A 23347-nucleotide genomic window follows, 5' to 3' on the forward strand; every position below is an offset into this window, starting at 1 on the left:
CTGAGAGCTTGGAAATCCTCCTCAGGCAGAGTTGCTCCCCCCAGCACGGGCAGAGGGGAAAATGCAGTAGCTCCCCCCAGCACGGGCAGAGGGGAAAATGCAGTAGCTCCCCCTGCCATCACACCTGCAGGCTTTTAACTGGAGAATTGGCAAAGCTGGTACCAATCAGTGGAAGACAGGAGGGCTCCTCCCTCCTGGGCCCCACCTCCAGGAGGCAGTGGGTTAGTGATAAATAGGAAAGTGAGAATGACATGTATGGGATGGAACACCTCATTGGTCAATCTTGGGTCACCTGCCCTGTCTGCTCCTCCCTGCAGGTGCGACCCCCCTTTGGCTCTTCACTCATAAGCAGTGAGGAATTTAGCAGTGACCTTGGTTTCTTTAAGACTAATTGGCCTGGTTTGGGCCAAACCAGGACACTCCCACAGCATCCTCCTAGACAAACTGGCTGCCCAGGGCTTGGATGGGTGGACTCTTCAATGTGTTAAAAACTGGCTGGATGGCCAAGCCCAGAGAGTGGTGGTGAATGGGGCAAAGTCGAGCTGGCGGCCGGTCACTAGTGGTGTTCCACAGGGCTCAGTTCTGGGGCTGGTGCTGTTCAATATCTTTACAGATGATCTAGATGTAGGGATTGAGTGCACCCTCAGTAAATTTGCAGATGACACCAAGCTGGGTTGGAGTGTCCATCTGCTGGAGGGTAGGAAGGCCCTACAGAGGGATCTGGACAGGTTAGATAGATGGGCCGAGTCCAACGGCATGAGGTTCAACAAGAACAAGTGCCGGGTCTTACACTTCGGCCACAGCAACCCCATGCAGCTCTACAGGCTGGGGGAAGAGTGGTTAGAAAGCGGCCTGGCGGAAAGAGACCTGGGGGTGCTGATCGACAGCCGGCTAAACATGAGCCAGCAGTGTGCCCAGGTGGCCAAGAAGGCCAATGGCATCCTGGCCTCTATTAAGAATAGTGTAGCCAGCCGGTCTAGGGAAGTGATCGTCCCTCTCTACTCGGCACTGGTGAGGACGCACCTTGAATACTGTGTCCAGTTCTGGGCCCCACACTTCAAGAAAGATGTTGAGGTATTGGAGCGAGTCCAGAGGAGGGCGACCAAGCTGGCGAAGGGTCTGGAGGGTCTGACCTATGAGGAACAGCTGAGGGAGCTGGGGTTGTTTAGCCTGGAGAAGAGGAGGCTCCGAGGTGACCATATTGCAGTCTACAACTACCTGAAGGGAGGTTGTAGTGAAGTGGGAGTCGGCCTCTTCTCCCAGGCAACTAGCGATAGGACAAGAGGACATAGCCTCAGGCTTCACCAGGGGAGGTTCAGGTTGGACATTAGGAAGAATTTCTTTACAGAAAGGGTCATTAGCCATTGGAATGGGCTGCCCAGGGAGGTGGTGGAGTCACCATCTCCGGATGTGTTTAAGAAAAGACTGGACATGGCACTTAGTGCCATGGTCTAGTCGACAGGGTGGTGTCAGGGCAACAGTTGGACTCTATGATCCCTGAGGTCTCTTCCAACTTTTGATTCAGTGATTGATTCTGTGATCTCATCAGATGTGCTGGTCTGTAAATCAGAGGGCTCAGATCCAAGATTTCTCCTCAGGGTTTGGCACAGCATTTCTCCTTACAGCCAAAATCACTTTAAATATTTCTGCCAAGGCATGGATGAATTTCCAGTTTTCCTGAATACTTGATGGAAGCTGCTGGTTTGGGTTTGGCTTGCTTTTTTTTAGAGGGCTAATCAGCAAGATGTCCTCGTTGGTTTTATCTTCATCGTCAAGACATATGACAAGTCTTAGCTACGATTTTCTTGAATTTCTTCTTAGCCTAGGAAATGCTCACTTTACATTTCTTTCAAATGTAGAACTTCCTTAATTTAAAGGGAAGCTAAAACTCCTACAAAGGGATTTGGTGGGGGGCTTCTTTGGCCACTGCATTTTCCACCATACATTTAATTTTATTAAACTTTCCTTCCATATATTTGTATGGTTCTAGCTTACCATTGTGTTTTCAGTTCAGCCTCAGTTTCATTGCTGTTCAGCAGTATTCTAGCCATGAAATAATTCTACCTACAAGGCGTAAAGCCGTAGTTTTTCACTTTTCCAATATAAATACTAACTACTTTCATAAGTAGTAGATGAACAATGTCTCTCTTAAGATAATGGATACAATTGTTCATAAATTTAATGATGTATTTTCAAGCAACTTACACTCATCACGTTGTTTCTCATAACTTTCACCTCTTAGTAGGCACAGGTTCAATAAACACATTAACTGTAGCTTATGCTGCTACAGTTGAAATTTTGAAACTAGTTTTGGAATACACTTCAAATCTAGTGTTTTTAGTGTCAAAAGTTGCTAAAATACCTTATTATATCTCTTTTCAGTTTGTCTAGTATAGCTAGATTTCCCTAGAGTTCTAGTCTGAACGTCATGGCCATTCTTATTGAACTCTAATGACCTTTTAATTTTCTAAAAAGGTCAGAGGCATCCATGTGCACAGAAGAAATCAGGTTTCATAAAACAAGCTATCTATTCTTTCAGCTGTAATCTCAGAAAAGTTAAACATGCATTATCTTAGTTCATTGGATGCTACAAAAATGGTCTTTACTTAACTCAGTTGCCAAATCAGCAAGTTTAATTGATTCTTTGATCAGCAGCGCAAGAACAGCAGAGTTAAAGGTTCTTGTAGACTACCTCTTTCACAAATCTGTAGCCATTAAAGTCCAATTAGCATAGATACAAGGGTCACAGTATATATAAACTGATATTGAATAATATTAATATGCAGTGCCTAGAAAAATATAAAAATTCAGGTTTCTCTGTCTCTGAAGTCAATGCTCTAAATTCAAGAATATTCCTTTTCTGAATGGTTATCCATCCATGTATCTATGAAGCAAGGTCCTCTTTTTTATTGTTCCATTGTCCTGAAGGCATCTTCCAGAGACCTCAGCTTCCATTAGGCTGTAAATGATATTGCACATGAAAGGTTTGATAAGTGTTCTAGCTTTAAAAAAAAAATCTATAGAAAGTACAAGTATGAAGCAGAATGTACTTTTCTGGTTACATGATGATGGACGAGGGTTACTGCATTTTCTGGGTTTTTTGGTAGACTTATTCTTAAGTGCTCTAGATGTGTTTTGAGGAAAGTTTTTGGATCACTTTCCTCTTGAGTTGCAAGAAGGCATAGTCTAAGAATTAGAAGTCTACTTAACACTGAGGTAAGTGTTGAGCTTTTTGATCCCCATAAAAACATGGATGCAGACAATGATGGAAAGATAATTTAGGCATGTAGAGAATGCACTGGCACAGTATTTGATATATAAAGAGTTGGTAAGCCATTTTTAGAATTACATTTTAGATTAGCCTAAATTAATTACCAAAATTATCTTTTAGTCCTAATCTAGGAACCTAAGTCTTCCTGCAGAATTAGACACACATCTCTCTAATCAGAGGGCTGAAGAGCGTAGTGAGGAATATGAGAAAAGACTGAAAAATATTGAGGGTTCTTTTTTACTTTTTATTGTTATTGAGCAGGGTGGGGAAAGTGTTGCAGAGGTAGCTTATCTCCTGCTGTAGCTCAGTGCTAATTTCAAAAGCTGCTATTGATATCATCTTTTGAAAGGGAATTACGAAATAGAACTCCATACATAAATATTCCATTCCTCATCTGAATGACTGTTTCAGAATTTGTAACCTTAAATACACTGACTTAGTTACAACAGGAAGAGGTGTGTACACATCTGTTCCCCCAAAGAAACAAACAAAAGAGCAATATTCAAAACCTCATCACAGAATCACAGAATCACAGAATCACAGAATGTTAGGGATTGGAAGGGACCTCGAAAGATCATCTAGTCCAATCCCCCTGCCGGAGCAGGATTGCCTAGATCATATCACACAGGAACGCGTCCAGGCGGGTTTTGAATGTCTCCAGAGAAGGAGACTCCACAACCTCTCTGGGCAGCCTGTTCCAGTGTTTGGTTACCCTCACTGTAAAGAAGTTTTTCCTCATATTGATGTGGAACCTCCTGTGTTCCAGCTTGCACCCATTGCCCCTTGTCCTGTCAAGGGATGTCACTGAGAAGAGCCTGGCTCCATCCTCATGACACTTGCCCTTTCCATATTTATAAACATTAATGAGGTCACCCCTCAGTCTCCTCTTCTCCAAGCTAAAGAGACCCAGCTCCCTCAGCCTCTCCTCATAAGGGAGATGTTCCACTCCCTTAATCATCTTCGTGGCTCTGCGCTGGACTCTCTCTAGCAGTTCCCTGTCCTTCTTGAACTGAGTGGCCCAGAACTGGACCCAATATTCCAGATGCGGCCTCACCAGGGCAGAGTAGAGGGGGAGGAGAACCTCTCTCGACCTGCTAACCACACCCCTTAAAAGTAAAAGATTATTTTTTAATGAATGCAGCAATTTTCTGGAACTTTAGTGTGAATTTCAAAGGTGGTTTCTACTATGATTCATTTTTGCTATGCTTGCAACTGAAAAGTGTGGTATATACCTATGGGAGATTTCAGAACTGATAATCCTTAGGCAATCTGCAGGAGAACAGCTCATCTGACCTCATTCTCCTTATAGTCTCCTTAGCCGTTTCCATTGCAGAGTCCTGTACCAGTGCTGCTGTGCTGAGATCTCATTTACTTTCTTGGAGCACCACTATGTACATCTGATTTTTTTGATCCAATATGCCAAACAGAAACAGCTGGCCTCGTCTGTGGTCTGCTGGCCAGTTTCCCCGGGGCTGAAGGGCATGGAGATTGTAATATTGCAAAGGGTGTGCCTGAAATACCACTTTTGGTGGAGCCCCACGAGAAGGGACTCTTAGCTGTGAGGTTCAGTAGCACCCCTCTTTCATGTCACCCAGTAAGTCTGGGAGCAGACCACATACAGGGGCCAACAAGACCTGCAGCATCTCTTACTGGTTTTCAGGAAACTGGTGAGGTGTGAGAGAGTGCTATGGGAAAAAAGAGTTAACAAAGTAGCCACACTTTCATTCATTCATATACTGTTGTGATGTGGAGCATGATGGAAATGTGGCCAGGAAGAAGGCCTGTTGTGTACAACAGCAACACATAGTGAGCTTAGGAAATACTATACCTGTCAGAGCAACCGAGTAAATACTACTTTTTTTTTTTACTTTTCTGTTTTTCTTGATCTGAAAAGACCTGCAGAAAGAGTCTTCACTATTAATTCAGTTGAATGGAGAACTTATAAATAAACATGAAAGAAATATTTTCTTAAAAAAACACAACTTTGTTTATTTTAAATTTCACTGCAAAGTGATAAAATGCCTATCCAGATCTAGTAATAATACAGAACCAGATCCTAATTTCACTTGACTCGTAGGAGTTATTCAGCTATTCATATGGTGGCATTTTGAACTAGATACACTGTCAGATGAAATTTCACTATTCAAAAAGAAAAACAATGTATTATTGCCAACAAAGCTCACATTGTGGACTCTGTGTCTTTCTTTGTTATTTCCATTCCTGACATTAAGCTGTAAAGCAAGTACCAACCCCCAAAAAATTACTTTCCAATGATTTGGTAAATATACTGTCCAAGGAACTATCAACTTTATAACATTAATTGTTAGGTAAATTGAAACTTGCATTTTTCAAGATAAGATGAAAATGTTAAAGGAATTAAATTATTACATTATGTGGCACGGTACTTAGGTGCTGATGTCTAAAAAAATCATGGGAGATGTAGGAAAGTAAAACGAAGTAATAGGGTCTATACTTCATTTAATTGTGCCTTTTTACAGTTATATAATGTGTATAATGTTCATCATACATATCTGCTCTAATTTTATTGAGCTAAAAAATAATGTTGTAAAAAAGGTCTTTTTCTTTTCCTTCTTTTCCTGCTCACTTTATGGTTTGACTTTTGCATTATAAAATTCTCCGAGCTGTGATTATCACCTCCTGTACTTTTTCAGAATTCTTTGCACAAAGATGTCAGCCTGGTTGAGGCTTGCTATGTTGTGAATAAAGTTAGACTCACTGGGATGTTTCAGCTGTGTTAAACCACTCTGATGGCACATAGCAAATGCAAATGTGGTTGTGGTAGCTAGCTAATCAGATTTATGGAAATTCTCAGCAGTAGAGATAGAAAAAGTATAAAATGGGGGGGGGGGGGGATATAGGTTAAAAATTAATGTAGTAAGATTTCTAAAAAAAAAAAACCCTAACCCTATATACATAATATTTCATTCAATCCAATCCTAGTTTGATGGTGGAAGTGGTAATATTGCTTTTCTTGTTAACCCAAAAAGACTTCTAGAATTAATTTTTTTACCATCATTTGGTACATTTTCTAAGTATTTCCTCTTTGAGTGACTTATACAATGAAATTGATTGACCGATCTAATAGTTAGCTGAAGAGTAAACCTAAATCACAGGAATTCCACGGCCATTTAGTTTTTTTCTTAATCTAAGATGACACATACAAATACTTGATGTAAATTCTTGATGTAAATGTATCATGATAGATGGAAACTGAGGGAACAATAATGCCTGGTTGCCAGAAATGCACAGAACAACTGACATCACAGCTCATTGAATATGAAGATTATTTTCAATTTGGTATATATGTATTCAAAACTCTGTTCTATTTTAAATTACTATTTCACTACTACCAAGCTAGTTATTATATTAAGAAACTGTTCTATAGAGGTTCAGTATGGACATTTCTTGTAATCATTTACACATAGAGACTCAAACAATGATTTTAATATTGTCCTACTTGCTTCTATTTTCCCTTCAAAATACTTTTCTGCCTTAAAATAGTATTGACCTTATTTCTTTTCATTTTATCCCGTGATACGTGTTTTGCACTTGACTGAATTCCTTTTGCTATGTATACTTCCTTTTTTTCCTCTTTTTTTCTTAAGGGTAGTAATCAAAAATTTCCAGCCTGCATCTGTCCTTAGCCAATTAGAATTTTCATTTGCATATTCTATTTCCAAAGGATGCATGACAGTATAGATGCAATGGTTTTCAGGCATAAGCCTGGAATGGCCACAAGGAAAGAAATCATCAGTAAATTTTGCCTATCATCCTAAATTAGTGCTACAGAAATCTCTGTATGTCATTTAAAAATTATTTTTTTAGAAATGCTTTAAAAATGTATTTGCTGCATTGTAGAAACAAAATAATATAAATTCCCTTCATGTTACAGAAAACAGTATGACAGAAAAAAAACCCAAAAAACCCATATATCATGTTTTAAAGAACCTTGTAAGTAAACTAAATAATTTTCGTTTGTATGATACTGCAGTGTATTTGCTCTGTTATCTTTTGAGCTAGCATACCAGAATTGTTTATTTCTTCTGTGAAAAAATTCCTGTTTCTAGTCCTGCTGAGATGGTGTATATCAGACCTCCTCAAGTTAGCACAAATCAAGAATGACATGTGGCATTTATAGGAAAAAAAATTTAAATCTCTTCATGGGTTTAATAGCCTAAATCATAATTTTTTAAAGCTTGGGAAAGAAAATCATACTTTACATATCTATTTCTGTGGCTTTTATTACCTTCATTCTTCCTCCCCTCTTTGACTTTAACATTTATTAATCACATCTTCTGTTTAATCCTCTCCTAAAAGTTTTGGGGACTGAACTGTGGGCCGCTCTCAAAAGGAGATCAATGATAAAAATATAATGTAAGTCATGTTCCCCGGGGAAGACCAGTCTACGCCAATATGTAACCAGTAGGTATGATCAGAGACATATTTAGGGAGATCACATGAGCCCAGTCCCTTTCTGTGACCCACTCCCATCATTCCTTCTCTGAGACAATGACTATTGTATCAGGGATTCTAATGTGTGTCTCTTTGCCCATTCCTTTCAGTAGCCATTTGCTCTTTATTTATTCATTCACACTGTCTGCCTCCACTACTTCCTACAACAGCAAGTTGCAGAAGTTCACTACCTGCTCTGTAAAGAGATGCTTCCTGTTACCTGGTTTAAACTGGTTTCACTGAGGTTATCCAAGCTTTAATATTATGTATTTGGTGAATAACAACTATTGTTCACTTCTTCTACCACCCTAATTATTTTGTAGACCTCAGTTATTGTCCCTATCCACTGTTTCCTCTTCAAATCAGAGCCTCAGACTTAATCCCAGGGCTAACAAAATGATCAAATGATGCAACAGCTGTGTTAGGAGGAGAGACTATATCACTATCTCATATCGCTGTTCTGTGATTCTGTGGCATACCTTTTGAGAGAGTTCAGAATCACAGAATGGCTGAGGTTGGAAGGGACCTCTGGACATCATCTGGTCCACCTGCCATGCTCTAGTTATGAGTTATGGGAAAGAAAACCCAGTCCATCTCAAACAAATTCCAGCATGAAAATAATACTTCGTCTCTCAGACCATGTGGGATGGCAGTGCCAGTGGGCATATACAGTACAGAACTTGAGATGCCAAAACAAGCTTTCTGTGATGACAGCAAGGCAACAACACTGAGTTTTTTTAAAGGTTTGCCTGGGATCTCCATTCTATTCACTTAGGCACCAGTCCCTTTTTCCATCTGCCATTAAGTCATCTTTTAATAGAAAGCCTGATTGTATCTTCTGCACGCTGCCATGGTTTCTTTTGCCTATATAGGTAAGCAATGTATTCACCTATGTATGTAGTGTGTATATATACATTTATACACACACATATCACTGATGTGTGTTTGTAAATGCAAGTATGTGCTTGTGATTAAGTACCCTTCTAACATCATTCTTTTTTTCTTTCTGTTTCAGAGTCAGCACATGAACTATGATTTGCTCTTTGGGATGTCCAATGTTCCTATGCCTTAATCAAGACTCTAGCAATCACATTATTTTCCTTAAAAGATGACAGAAGAGCACGATCACATGATACTACAGAAGAAACGCCTATAAAGCACGAAGTGCAGGTGATAGCTGCAGGACCATCCAAAATGTTTACTGTGACTCCACTGTTAGTCAATATATAACTTTGAATTTCAGAGGACAGGTTCTAGTTAAAAACATAAAAGAGCTAAATGCTTGTTCCACAGCAACTCTGGCATCTGACACCATTGGTAGACACCTGAGGTCACACAGACACATTATATCAGATATATCTTTTACAGTTGATATCACTCTTGGAATTTGTAGCATGACTCAGGACTATGGGACATCATACAATAGCACATCATTGGCACAATAACCTCTGAGGTAGATAACAAAGATGTACAAAAGTGGGACAAGATCCAGCAGCAGTTCAAAGATCTCAACCTATGGACAAGAAAAGGGCTCACTCTAGTGGTACAAGCCAGCAAAACAACAAAAATGCTCTACCTGGATGTCAATATCTCATGGCTTTGAGGCTGAAGAGAAAGGGAGGTATGAGGCCAAAGAAAAAGATAGTGAAGAAATTGAAAAAAATGATAACAAAAGATGCAAATTTCATGATTGATGATGTTTCGGGGTACCTGTTAGACAGCTCTGCAGCTGATCACCACAGCCTAAATCAGGAAAGCCTATTGTTCCAACCACACCACACAACAATATGGTCTGCTTTGGCAGTCAGGATGGGCTAGTGATGGGTCCCTTCTCTGGCCAAGAGGAGAAAACCTGGATGGACAGCCCAAACATCTTGGTATCACCATGTCAGTACCTGTTTCAGGTCTGAGCAACAGCATCATCCCAGCCACTTCCTAACACATCATACAGCTTATACACAAACGTATTTCCTCTCCACAGTAGTGTGATGCAGTATGTAGCTCCATTGCTTAGAAGACAGACCAACAGTTGAACTGGATAGTCCATTACTTGGTATCACAGTGCAGCTTCTCTTGGCAGCTTTTGGTCTCTATTTCTTTTTTATTGCCTCCTCATTGCCAGTGTTACAGTGACATTCATTATTATCTGCAATAATCTGATTTCATTAAAATATTTTCAAAATATTTGTAATTTTTTTCAGACAAAAAAGTGTTGATTTTGTCACACTGGTTTCACTGACACCTTCAAAACAAACAAACAAAAAACGAAAACCCCCAGAGGTTCCCATAACAACTTGAAATGATTGCAATTTCTTACAGAAATATTACATCAGCCTGGCTTTCACAGTCCCGCACTGCTAACAGTCATCATATTAAGGGAAATATCCTTTCTTTCTTCCACATTTTCTGCTTCATATTCTATAAACAAATGTAGCATCATAACAAAAAAGGAAAACAGAAGTCTAGGAAACTTGGTGCAATACTCTTCCTTTCTATTTTCTTTTTTTTTTCCAGTTCATTTTCCCAGTACTCCCACTTCTTTATTGCATCTGTTTTTATCTACTATATCTACTTATGAGATTTTCAAGGAACCAACAGCATAGTAGTAGTAGTTTTTTGCCATTTAGCCATAAAAGACTGGAGATGATACATATGAAAAGATTACTCCATTGTGACAGAGGATGAAATCCCAGTGCCACTATAATCAATAGCAAAATGGATATTAAATTCAGTAGGACAAGGATTACACTCACTGCATTAAAAGACAGCTTCATCAAAAGCACCAAGCATTCATTATACCACATAGTTGCCATCATCAGCAAAACCTCACTTGGGGTTACTTTCATTTTTGAAGGTGATGTTTTCAGAAGCGTTTACTGTTGCCATAGAATTAAATTCGGGCAGTTTGGTCAAAGGTGAGCACTTCTGCACATTGCGTCAAGATGATGGAATAAATCTAGGGTGCTTCTTGGTTTGTTTTTTTTTTACTGCTCCCTCTGTGCAGCTATCAAAATCTTTCTATAGCTGTGCCAGACATTATAGTGGTACATTAGAAATCCCAGAACTAGCCCCAGTTGAGCTGAAACATCTGTGCTGTGCTGAACAGACTAGTTCAGATTCTCATTGCAGTCTAGTCCCTTCAGCCCACTGCAAAACAGATCAGCCACAGACCACTTCAGCAGAGTTACAATGCTTCCTGTTTTAGAGCCAGTTTTCCTGAGGATCTCTGCTCTCTATTCTTCTACAAGGCAACATGATACCCAGAGTGTATTAACAGAAATTTCATACCTCAGTGTCACTCTGAAAGCTAACTGAAACTCAGGTATTATATTAAGCATAGTTTTGCAGTTAATTGGATGATTTAAAGCCTAGTTGAAGACTCAATAGGAAAATGATGAATAGCATTAACAGAAATCGGAAAAGGTTCCTTCAGTGATAAGCGTAGATAAGCAGTAGAAAATAATAATTATAATTTTTAAAAGTCCATTAACTGTTACATAAACAAATATTTTAGTACAGAAATCTGCTCTTTTATTGTTATGGATCTCATATTGAAATAAAATTATTTTCTTTTCAGGAGATATCTGATTGGAATGAGTGAAATAGAGAGCCAGACTCTTCTCAGTGGCACACAGTGACAGGACAAGAAGCAATGGGCAGAAATTGAAACACAGTAAATTTCACTTAAATATAAGGTTATTTTATTTAATATTTTTCATGTAAGGGTGGTCAAACACTGGAACAGGTTGTCCATATTAGTGTTTCCATTCCTGGAGATATACAAAACCTGACTGGGCATAGCCCTGAACAGCCAGCTAATTGCTTTGAACAGGGGGGTTAGACTAGATGATCTCAAGATCCCTCCTAACCTCAGCCCTTCTGTGATTCTGTTGTTTTTAAATGAAAGCTAGATAAATTACCATGGCTGTATTAAAAATACCCCTCAGATATGTATGTGTGTCAGAGCGATCTCTCTATCATTAAGGTTAGCTTTGACAGAAGAACTCTGTTCAATAGAGTTAGAGTTCAATATTTACAAAGATAATGGCACTATTAGACTTTTTGCATATATAATTCTACATACAGAAACTACTAAAACTGTTTGTCACAGCTGCAGAATTCACAAAGGAAGGAAGAGAGAAAATAAGAGAAAAACATATGAAAGGTAAATCTCTGCAAACATACCAGCCTAAAAGTATCTTACACTTGAATGTTCATCTGAAGTATCTTCTGATTATGCCTATATGTCCTGAGAAGGACTATAGGTGGAAACAAAAGAGGACGTACTTCCAAGGTAAACCTTTGGGTTCACGAGAAGAAGAGATATATATATATAGTCTCTTGATTTTATAATGGAGAAAGGCAGTGAAAGAAACACTTGATCAGAAAAGATTCAAATGACCTGACCTTCACAAAGGGCCCAGATTTAAAGAGTGAAATTGATTAAACTTTTATTTGTTTGTTTATTTGTTTGTTTATTCAGTTATTTATTTTTACCTAAAGATTCAAGCACATTGGGAACTGCAGGACTGAGTTCAGAAGAAAGTAGGTAGAGAAACATAAACATTCATGATAGAGTGTGGAGGGGATGTCGATGATGACTACCCTGCCACTGTAACAGAGGTTCACACTGACTATTCAGCAGAAGTATCAGTTAGATTACTTTTAGTCTTTTCATGTGAACAAATGAACTGGAAAGAAATAAAATAAACACCACTGAAAAAGTGTTTGGGTTGTTTGGTGTTGTTGTTGGTTTTTTTTTAATCATTTTCAGGTTCTGGATAGCGAAAGAACTTATTTATTTAAAACAGATAATTCTTTTGGAAGCTTGTTTTTTCTTCATATAACCAGTAGTTTCATAGTTCATGTCTTTTCTTCATCATTGTGTAGAAAATAGGAAAGAGGTTTGGCTGAAAAATTATTGGAAAGATCAAAGCCTGTTTTACAACATGAGGCAAAGCTTTTGAATTCAGGTGTCAGTTACCTTATTAATGTGTTCAAGTGCCTGCTGTTAAAAGTTCAAAGGCACTGTTGCCCTCACCAATTAAATTTTAGTGTGTTGGAAAGAGGTGCAGTGGTGGTTAATCTCTGCCACTGGGAGATGACATCTATTTAATTCATATTTTATTCATGTTATTACCTCTTTTGCCACAGTATTAGAAGATTTTACTTTGTATACACTTAATTATTTACTTTCTTTACATGCTGACTTTCACCATTATAATTTGGAAGACATTCATTATTCTTTTGCTTCTCATCATATGCAGAACCATAAGGTAAACTAAAATATGGATTTATAGGACACAAGTTATTCTACTGTAACTACCTGTATACCTAGATTTAGCCTATAGTATAAGAGGTAGTTTCTTTTTCTCTGAGGTCTAAACATATTTTTAGTTATTAATTATGGTTTATCAATATGTGGTATTTTTATAAGCTCCTTCCACCAAACAAGGCCTTATTCTTTTACTCTCCAAAATGAGAATTCAGCTCCATCAGTTTGCTAAGAACAGCATTCAAAAGTCAGACGCATTTCTGCACTTATAATCACTCTGTGGAAGCTATATTTGTTTATTTACTGGCATAGTTAGAGTAATAAACTAATCTCTTCTCCTTTTGTCCCGAAGTAGGTATTCAGTTTTATCAGTATAACCGGCAGACTTAATTGCTGTGTAGGAAGAGAAATGATTGCAGTAATCAGTTATTTATTGGCCAGTTAACCAATTCACAATTATCTGTATTTATTCCCTTGTGAAATAAAATACTAAAAGAGATGAGAAATTAATCAAACCCCCTAAATTTAAATGTCCAATTGAATTAAACATTAATGTTTTAATGTTTTTTATTAAAAGAACTCAATAACAAAACATAAGATGTTTTCTTACTCTATTCTTTGCTCTGTTTTCCTTCTGAAACAAAAAAAAAAATCCCTCAACAGTCAAGTAACAATGGTTACTTCTCCCCCAAAGTCAGTATCTAGTATGTTTAGGTTTTTATAGGTAAATGTTGCTCAACTAAAACTTTGGTGTGAACATATTAAACTGGATGATATCCCTTAAATTTTCCTCCTCCCTGCCTAACACAATTAAACATCTTTTATACAAAGAAAACAAACAATTTTGATTTTCCGTGCCTCTGTTAGAGACTTCTGGTAGCTGTTCAGTACTTTAAAATATATAATAGTCTTTAGCTATAAACTATGACAGGTGAAATAATTTTCTAGATGAAATTGCTTTATTTTCTCTCAGGCGGCAGTCCTGAATGGTAAAGGGGTCCAGGAAGGCTGGACAATCTTCAAGAAAAATCTTAAAGGCACAAGAGCAGGCTGTCCTCATGTGCCAAAAGATGAGCCAGCGGGGAAGAAGACTGGCCTGGCTGAACAGAGAGCTTTGGCTGGAACTCAAGAAAAAAAGGAGAGTTTACAACCTTTGGAAGAAGGTGCAGGCAGTTCAGAAGGACTACATGGATGTCGTGAGGCTATGCAGGGAAAAAATTAGAAGGGTCAAAGCCCAGCTAGAACATAATCTGGCGACTGCCATGAAAGGCAATAAAATATGTTTCTACAAATACATTAGCCACAAGACGAGAGCCAAGGAGAATCTCCATCCTTTAATGGATGCGGGAGGAAACATAGTGACAAAGGATGAGGAAAAGGCTGAGGTGCTTAATGCCTTCTTTGCCTCAGTCTTTAGTAGTAATGTGAGTTGTTCTCCAGGTACCCAGCCTACTGAGCTGGAGGACAGGGACAGGGAGTAGAATGAAGCCCCCATAATCCATGGGGAAATGGTTAGAGACCTGCTATGCCACTTAGACACACACAAATCCATGGGGCCGGATGGGATCTACCCAAGGGTACTGAGAGAGCTGGCAGAAGTGCTCACGAAGCCACTTTCCATCATTTATCAGCAGTCCTGGTTAACCGGGGAGGTCCCAGGAGACTAGAAATTAGCAAATGTGACGGTCATCTACAAGAAGGGCCAGAAGGAGGATCTGAGGAACTACAGGCCTGTCAGTCTGACCTCGGTGCCAGGGAAGATTATGGCGCAGATCATCTTGAGTGCCATCATGGGACACGTACAGGACAACCAGGCGATCAGGCCCAGTCAACATGGGTTTATGAAAGGCAGATCCTGATTGACTAACCTGATCTCCTTCTATGACAAGATGACCCACTTATTGGATGAGGGAAATGCTGTGGATGTTGTCTACCTGGACTGTAGTGAAGCCTTTGGCATCATTTCCCACAGCATTCTCCTGGAGAAAATGGCTGCTTATGGCTTGGACGGGCGTACGCTTCACTGGGTAAAAACTGTCTGGATGGCCAGGCCCAAAGATTTGTCATGAACGAAGTTAAATGCAGTTGGTGGCTGGTCACAAGTGGTATTCCCCAGGGCTCGGTATTGGGGCCAGTTCTCTTTAACATCTTTATCAGTGATCTGGATGAGGGGATTGAGTGCACCCTCAGTAAGTTTGCAGGCGACACCAAGTTGGGCAGGAGTGTTAATCTGCTTGAGGGTAGGAAGGCTCTGCAGAGGGCTTCGGGTTCTTTGATAATGGCTGGTTTTATAAGACACCAGGCGTGACGGTAATACATGGGGAAGGTTTATGTTGTAGGGGCAAAAGGGTTCTGGGACAGGAATTAGCAGGGCTCATTCGGAGAGCTTTAAACTAGATTCGAAGGGGGATGGGATAGTAGCTGGGCTTGCACCACTGGGGCAACGCTCTAGTGTTGAGGTAGACCAGGAGGCCTCCCATCCCCCTAGGGTGAAATCGGTGTGCTCAGCTCGCTCCCTGAAATGCCTGTACACCAATGCACGCAGCATGGGGAATAAACAGGAGAAGTTAGAAATCCGTGTTCGGTCGGGGGGCTATGATTTAGTGGCAATTACAGAGACTTGGTGGGACGCCTCGCATGACTGGAATGTGGTCATGGATGGCTATGTCTTGTTCAGGAAAGACAGGCCACTAAGGAGAGGTGGTGGAGTTGCTCTTTATGTGAGTGAGCAGCTAGAATGTATTGAGTTCTGTCCAGGGGCGGATCAGGAGCGAGTTGAGAGTTTGTGGGTGCGAATTAAGGGGCAGGCTGGAAGGGGTGATACTGTTGTTGGTGTCTATTACAGGCCACCGGATCAGGATGAGGAGGGTGACGAGGCCTTCTACAGGCAGCTGAGAGCAGTCTCGCAATTACAGGGCTTGGTTGTCATGGGGGATTTCAACTACCCTGATATTTGCTGGGAGGCCTACTCAGCCAGCCATCCTCAGTCCAGGAGGTTCCTCCAGTGCATTGATGATAACTTTCTGATGCAAATGGTGGATGAGCCAACTAGGAGAGGAGCGCTGCTGGATCTTATCCTCACTAACAAGGAGGGTCTGGTTGAAGAGGTGAAGGTTGAGGGCAGCCTTGGTTGTAGTGACCATGAGATGGTAGAGTTCAGGATCTCATGTGGCAGGACCAGAATAGCTAGCAGAATCACAACCCTGGACTTCAGGAGGGCCAACTTTGGCTTTTTCAAGCAATTGCTAGGGGAAATCCCATGGGACAGGGTACTAGAAGGTAAGGGGGCCCAAGATAGTTGGTTAGCATTCAAGGACTGCTTCTTCCGAGCTCAAGATCAGAGCATCCCAGCAGGTAGGAAGTCAAGGAAGGGTACCAGGAGACCTGCATGGTTAAACAGGGAACTGCTGGGCAAACTCAAGTGGAAGAAGAGGGTGTACAGATCATGGAAGGAGGGGCTGGCCACTTGGGAGGAATAGAAGTCTGTTGTCAGAGGATGTAGGGAGGCAACTAGGAAAGCTAAGGCCTCCTTGGAATTAAACCTTGCAAGAGAGGTCAAGGACAACAGAAAGGGCTTCTTCAAATACATTGCAGGTAAAGCCAACACTAGAGGCAATGTAGGCTCACTGATGAATGAGGTGGGGGCCCTGGAGACAGAGGATAAAAAGAAGGCGGAGTTACTGAATGCCTTCTTTGCCTCTGTCTATACTGCTGGAGGCTGTCCTGAGGAGCCCCGGACCCCTGCGGCCACAGAAGAAGTCAGGATAGAGGAGGAATCTGTCTTGGTAGATGAGGGCTGGGTCAGGGACCAGTTAAGCAATCTGGATGTCCATAAATCCATGGGCCCTGATGGGATGCACCCGCGGGTGCTGAGGGAGCTGGCGGAAGTCATTGCTAGGCCACTCTCCATCATCTTTACTAAGTCGTGGGCAATGGGAGAGGTGCCTGAGGACTGGAGGAAAGCGAATGTCACTCCAGTCTTCAAAAAGGGCAAGAAGGAGGACCCAGGTAACTATAGACCGGTCAGCCTCACTTCCATCCCCGGAAAGGTGATGGAACAACTTGTTCTTGATGCTGTCTCTAGGCACATCAAGGATAGGGGGATCATTAGGGGCACCCAGCATGGCTTCACCAAGGGGAAGTCATGCTTAACCAACTTGATAGCCTTTTATGAGGACATAACCCGGTGGATAGATGATGGTAAAGCTGTGGATGTGGTCTATCTCGATTTCAGTAAAGCGTTTGACACGGTCTCCCACAGCATCCTCGCAGCTAAACTGAGGAAGTGTGGTCTGGATGATCGGGTAGTGAGGTGGATTGTGAAGTGGCTGAAGGAAAGAAGCCAGAGAGTGGTGGTCAATGGGACAGAGTCCAGTTGGAGGCCTGTGTCTAGCGGAGTCCCTCAAGGGTCGGTACTGGGACCAGTACTATTCAATATATTCATTAATGACTTGGATGAGGGAATAGAGTGCACTGTCAGCAAGTTCGCTGATGACACAAAACTGGGAGGAGTGGCTGACACACCGGAAGGCTGCGCAGCCATTCAGAGAGACCTGGACAGGCTGGAGAGTTGGGCGGGGAGAAATTGAATGAAATATAACAAGGGCAAGTGTAGAGTCCTGCATCTAGGCAAGAACAACCCCATGTACCAGTACAAGTTGGGGACAGACCTGTTGGAGAGCAGCGTAGGGGAAAGGGACCTGGGGGTCCTAGTGGACAACAGGATGACCATGAGGCAGCAGTGTGCCCTTGTGGCCAAGAAGGCCAATGGCATCCTGGGGTGTATTAGAAGGGGTGTGGTTAGTAGGTCGAGAGAGGTTCTCCTCTCCCTCTACTCTGCCCTGGTGAGGCCGCATCTGGAATATTGTGTCCAGTTCTGGGCCCCTCAGTTCAAGAAGGACAGGGAACTGCTAGAGAGAATCCAGCGCAGAGCCACGAAGATGATTAAGGGAGTGGAACATCTCCCTTATGAGGAGAGGCTGAGGGAGCTGGGTCTCTTTAGCTTGGAGAAGAGGAGACTGAGGGGTGACCTCATTAATGTTTATAAATATGGAAAGGGCAAGTGTCATGAGGATGGAGCCAGGCTCTTCTCAGTGACATCCCTTGACAGGACAAGGGGCAATGGGTGCAAGCTGGAACACAGGAGGTTCCACATAAATATGAGGAAAAACTTCTTTACGGTGAGGGTGACCGAACACTGGAACAGGCTGCCCAGAGAGGTTGTGGAGTCTCCTTCTCTGGAGACATTCAAAACCCGCCTGGACGCATTCCTGTGTGATATGGTCTAGGCAATCCTGCTCCGGCAGGGGGATTGGACTAGATGATCTTTTGACGTCCCTTCCAATCCCTAACATTCTGTGATTCTGTGATTCTGTGATATGGACAGGCTGGATAGATGGGCTGAGGCCAATTGTATGAGGTTCAACAAGGCCAAGTGACGGGTCTTGCACCTGGAGCACAACAACCCCATGCAACGCTACAGGCTTGGGGAAGAGTGGTTGGAAAACTGCCTGGTAGAAAAGGACCTGGGGGTGTTGATCAATGGCCATCTGAATACTAGTCAGTAGTGTGCCTAAGTGGCCAAAAAGGCCACCAGCATCCCGGCTTGTATCAGAAATAGTGTGGCCAGCAGCACTAGGGAAGTGATGGTCCCCCTGTACTCGGCACTGGTGAGGCTGCACCTTGAATACTATGTTCAGTTTTGGGCCCCTCACTTCAAGGAAGACATTGAGGTGCTGGAGCACGTCCAAAGAAGGGCAACGAAGCTGGTGAAAGATCTAGAGCACAAGTCTTATGAGGAGCAGCTGAGGCAACTGAGGTTTTTTAGTCTAGAGAAAAGGAGGCTGAGGGGAGACCTTATCGCTCTCTAAAACTACCTGCGAGGAGGTTGTAGCAAGGTGGGAGTTAGTCTTTTCTCCCAGGTAATAAGCAATAGAATGAGAGGAAACAGCCTCAAGTTGTACCAGGGGAGGTTTAGATTGGATATCAGGAAAAATTTCTTCACCAAAAGGGTTATCGAGCAATGGAACAGGCTGCCCAGGGAAGTGGTGGAGTCACCATCCCTGGAGGTACTTAAAAGATGTGTAGATGTGGTGCTTAGGGCCATGGTTTAGTGGTGGACTTGGTCATGTTAGGTTAATGGTTGGACTTGATCTTAAAGGTCCTTTCCAAACAAAATGATTCTATGATTCTGTAATTCTATGATTCTATATTAAAATTAAACAACAGTATGCATGTTACATTCAGTTTCAATACTTTACACTTCATGGTGACTGTTATTGTTAGCATAAGTAAGTTCTATATGTAGAATGTTATACTGACATAACAGAGACGAATATGATGGTTGTTTTGGTGCCATTGAGTAATATTCATCACGTGCTTTACATATACTAATAAAATTCAGTAATGCAAAACTTGTGTTGACCAAGCCTAGGAACATTTTAAAAAGCAATTCGATTAAATATCTAATCAATATTTAATCAATAATTAAACATTTGAGTGTATGTGGTCCTTGAAGGGGTGAGTTTTCCTTTTCACTGAGAGTCAATTATCTTGGAGTTGTAGCCTGAAGATCACAGAAGAGTAACTGAGTTGAGAAATTGAAAATCTTCTGGAACTCGTATTTGAATAAGTCACTCTTGGTATCTTTTTCATTATTTCTTCTGTAAATAGTTTTGAGCAACGAAAAAAGAGGAAACCAAGTGTGTAACAACACTCCGAATGAAGAGCTGTGGAAAGAAGGCTAAGAGAGTTAGCTTAAATCTTTCCATGTGGTGTCTGACACAGTGGAGTGAAGAGTGAGCTAAGTAGTCAGAGAAAGCCCTGACAATATTTGTTGGACATCTGTCTTGGCTAAGTAGATATAGAAATTACTCAATTTTAATAACAGCATTGGATGATGTAAATGGTCAAATAGTTTTGTTCTCCAAAAGTCATGTTGTGATTTATGAAGATTATCTTTTCTTTGGGCTGTGTCTCCCAAGTTTTGTCTTCATAGAAAACAATATATAAAAGCTAATAAATACAATTCCTAATAAAGATATTGTCTTTGCTATCATTTAGTAACAGTACTAAATCACAAGCACAATCTGTGAATAATCATTCTGTCAAGATGAAAATTTTATTTTTACAGAAAAAAAAAAAACATTGAAGTGGGCAAAACGTAATGAAAATTAAACCAGAAATACATATTCAAAAGGAGGTTAATTGAGTCTGACATGTAATTGTTGCTATGACTTTCGTATCTTGTCACAGGTCAGTTAAAACAACTGAGATAAAAATCAGAAAGAAAAGTGATTAGGCATATAGAAGAAGATGAAAGAATTAGGAATAATTAGTAATAGGATCAAATATTGGGCTTATGCACATTATCTAATTCTATTGGACTACACATGATAAATCTGTCATTCATCTATCTGTAGTTCTTATGGCATAGGCATATCTTTGCCTATGAATAATTTTTAAGGAATTGCTGTTACACAAACACAAGTGAAACTTGAGATTATGGGAGAGTGACGGAATGAAAAGGAAAATGTGTTGATGATAATGGGAGGGTGTCGGGTTCCGGATTTAAGGTCCGCCTCCAAAGCAAATCTAGAAATAAAATGCAGACAGCCCCCCCCCCGCCGTTCGCCCCCCCCGAGAGAGAGGGAGAGAGAGAGAGACCCGCCTAATTAGTCAAAAAGGAGCAAATCTAGAAATAAAATGCAGACAATCCCTCTTCCAAGAGAGAGAGAGACCCGCCTAATTAGTAATTCCAGTGCAGCCCACGTGCGGCGTGCCTGGTTCAATGCAGACAGCCCGCGCGCAGGGCCCGCGAAAATTATAAATAATTCCAGTGCAGCCCACGTGCGGCGTGCCTGGTTCAATGCGAACACCCGGTATGCTTAACCTGTCTGTAGGTAAAGCACCCCCAAAAAATCCTGACCCGAAATATTAAAGATTCGTGATCCTTGAGTTCAGACAAAGCACAACCGAGGCACGGTATCAACAAACTTGGCTCTGATTTTATTAGGTCCAACACTGAGGCAACTCAATATTCAAGGAAAAGAGAGAGAGAGAGGTAAAAGAAAGAAAGAAACAGAGAAAACAGTTGAAAGAGAAAGAAAAAGAAAATATTCACCACCCTGAGATCCAGCGGCGTCCTGCGGGAAATACCCCCTTCCTACTTGGAAGATGGCAGTGAGGGTCCCACGTGTTGAAGTGATCCAGCCTCTTTTATAGAGTTTTTCGGCAGAGTCATGTGACTGGGAGCCGTCAGTCAACAGTTCGCACCAATCACAGGTCCGAAGGCAGGACATGTCCGGTTCCTGCGCCGTAGGATTGGCCCCTTGCCAGGCTGTCACCGGAGACACGCATCCGGAGGCGGGTGGAGGGCGGGCGCCTAGTTTATTGCGCCATCTTACGTTGCCAGGCTCAGGCATTCCAGGCAGCTGCCATAAGATGTCGCCCGAGCACGTGGTTTACGATTTCTGAGACAATGCTAAAAAGGAAGGGCCAGATTCCCACACCACCCCGTGGCTCAGAAATCATCAACATATAGTCAGCAGTTCGATTCCAGGGGGTGTAGAAAGGTTCGATTCCAGAGGGTGTAGAAAAGTTCGATTCCAGGGGGTGTAGAAAAGTTAGGACAGAAAAAGATAACAGGTTAAAAGAAGGAAAAGGGAAGAGACAAGGAAATGTAGAAAGGCAAGGATAGAAAAAGATAATAGGTTTTGAAGAAAGACAAGGGAAGAGTAAAGCATACAAGGAAATAAAGATAAGTCCAATGACTTGTGATTGGTATCATTCTAATAAACAGAATGAGTCACCTCTTCTTCTTTACAGGAGTCTAACAACAACAATATCATCAATAATGATAAATAGCTTTTGACAAAGTTATAGTGCAACTATAACATGTAAACAAAATGAGAAAATGTTATACAGTGTAAACACATTTCCATTGTCATCAATTTTCAGGAAACAATTACAGTCATTTAACTTTGGCACAACCTCCTTCTTCTGTTAGCAGGTAATCGAGAACCAGCCAATCTTGATTGGCTCTCGAGCACCGCTGATTGGTTCATTGGTGTTTCAGGTTGCGGGTCCATAATACTCAATAATTCGTTGGGGATCATATAATTTGATTCCCAGTTCTTAGCTGCCAATTTTTAGAAGTATGAAGCATATCATCCCAATATACCATACCCCAGCCCAATTTTTTGGTAGTATTTTGAATGCATGGTGCCCGCAAAACCAATAATGACCTTTCAGGGTTCGCATCCCATTTGCAAAGGACTTGGCCGTGATCTGGCAGGGCGGTAGTCCTTTGACTCAGATGGTTCCCAGGCCAAAGGGGTTCCCTGTCACACCACAGTTAATGCAATTAATTTAATTCCATCCCCATTTGCATTACCATGCTCCTGCTCATTGTTTCCAAACACAATTTGTACCTAATATTTCCCCAAAGTGAGTGTAATCAGTGGGGGACCAGAAAATCTTCTCCCACCAGGGACTGATTGTAGCACCCTCCGTTTTGGGTGTAACTAGCACAATAGCGACCAGGAGCAGGGTGTTGCATAGGCCAAGATGAGGGTGATTCTTTTCACAATCCACTCATGAGCAAGAGAAATGGAGATCCACAATCAACTTTCAGACCAAATGGTCCGCCACACACCCAGCAATTAATAAGCTTAAAAGCTTGAGTAACCAATTTTCCCAACAACAAGAACTCATTTTCCCCATGTTAAACCTGAGAACACGGAAGCAAGGTTCTTGCCGGGTAGGCTTTGAACAGTATAGACAAGACAACATACAACTGCCCAAAACAATTTGTCAATAGTGATAAAGGCACATTGCAAAAATTATTAAGGCTATACAATTTAAAACTATACATTCAATCAAAACTTCCATTAAAAGTTGCTTTCTTCTTCTGCTTTTCTGAACTTCTATCTTCCGACCTGCAAAGGAACAGAAAAAGAAACTTCTCGGTCCTCTTAGTGAAAGGACCGGGTGAGGTTTTGGTTAACCATTGTCTGGTGGAATAAGCTGGGGTCTTGGGAGTGAGCAAAACCATTCTTTTAAGGCTTGGGTTATGCTTTCCCCAGTGACAGGCCAGCCCCGAGCCCAAGCCTTACTGTAAAGATCCTTGGCTCCCATATGTCCTCATCTGATATGCAGCCACTCCAATAATCTCTCCCAATATTCTATTACTGGTTCATTTTGTAAGGGAGCTGGACGAGACAATTCACCTGCTCCACCATTCCATCGACCAGCCAGACCATCACCGCCCTGATGAGAGGCCACCCAGGCTATGGCAAAATTCCCTCGTTTGGCAATTCTTAAAATGT

Source organism: Nyctibius grandis, chromosome 2, assembly GCF_013368605.1.
Source record: "Nyctibius grandis isolate bNycGra1 chromosome 2, bNycGra1.pri, whole genome shotgun sequence".
Taxonomy (NCBI): domain Eukaryota; kingdom Metazoa; phylum Chordata; class Aves; order Nyctibiiformes; family Nyctibiidae; genus Nyctibius; species Nyctibius grandis.